This window comes from Phaethon lepturus, unplaced genomic scaffold (genome assembly GCF_000687285.1).
Source record: "Phaethon lepturus isolate BGI_N335 unplaced genomic scaffold, ASM68728v1 scaffold43053, whole genome shotgun sequence".
NCBI classification, from domain to species: domain Eukaryota; kingdom Metazoa; phylum Chordata; class Aves; order Phaethontiformes; family Phaethontidae; genus Phaethon; species Phaethon lepturus.
In genome coordinates, this window is record NW_010529116.1 from 280 (window position 1) to 924 (window position 645).

The 645-nt window shown below is 58.9% G+C and overlaps 1 pseudogene; it reads left to right on the plus strand.

Annotated features, from left to right (window-relative positions):
- The first annotated feature begins 38 nt into the window (after nt 1-38).
- On the plus strand, nt 39-503 carry LOC104618291 (annotated as a pseudogene).
- Nucleotides 504-645: the final 142 nt, after the last annotated feature.

Below are 645 nucleotides of genomic sequence, written 5' to 3' on the forward strand. Positions count from 1 at the left end.
TTTCACCTTTTGGGGGATTTGCAAACCGAATTACATGCATGTCCAGTGGGGGAAGGTTTAATTTTGACGATGGAGGGTCGTACTGTGGAGGCTGGGAGGACGGAAAGGCTCATGGCCACGGAATCTGTACCGGCCCGAAGGGTCAAGGTGAATATTCGGGCTCCTGGAGTCACGGCTTTGAGGTGCTGGGGGTCTACACTTGGCCCAGCGGCAACACTTACCAGGGCACCTGGGCGCAGGGCAAGCGCCATGGCATTGGCATGGAGAGCAAGGGGAAGTGGGTGTACAAAGGAGAGTGGACCCACGGATTTAAGGGACGGTACGGGGTCCGAGAATGCGCTGGAAATGGGGCCAAGTACGAAGGCACCTGGAGCAATGGATTACAGGATGGCTACGGGACAGAGACCTACTCAGATGGAGGTAGGTGCTGCATTGATACCTTCCCGGCCGGGGCGGGCGGTGGCGTGGGGGTGCAAGCCTCCGAACGGGGACCCCGGTTTTAGGCTGGAGTCTGTGAGTTTGCAACCGGCTGGCTTGGAGCGAGGGATGCTCACATGTACCCCGCAGAAGATATGGAACCAGCCCAGCACGGCATCAGCCCAGCTCTTTGCCACAGGTAGCCCCGTATGTTCAGCGGGTCTCTGG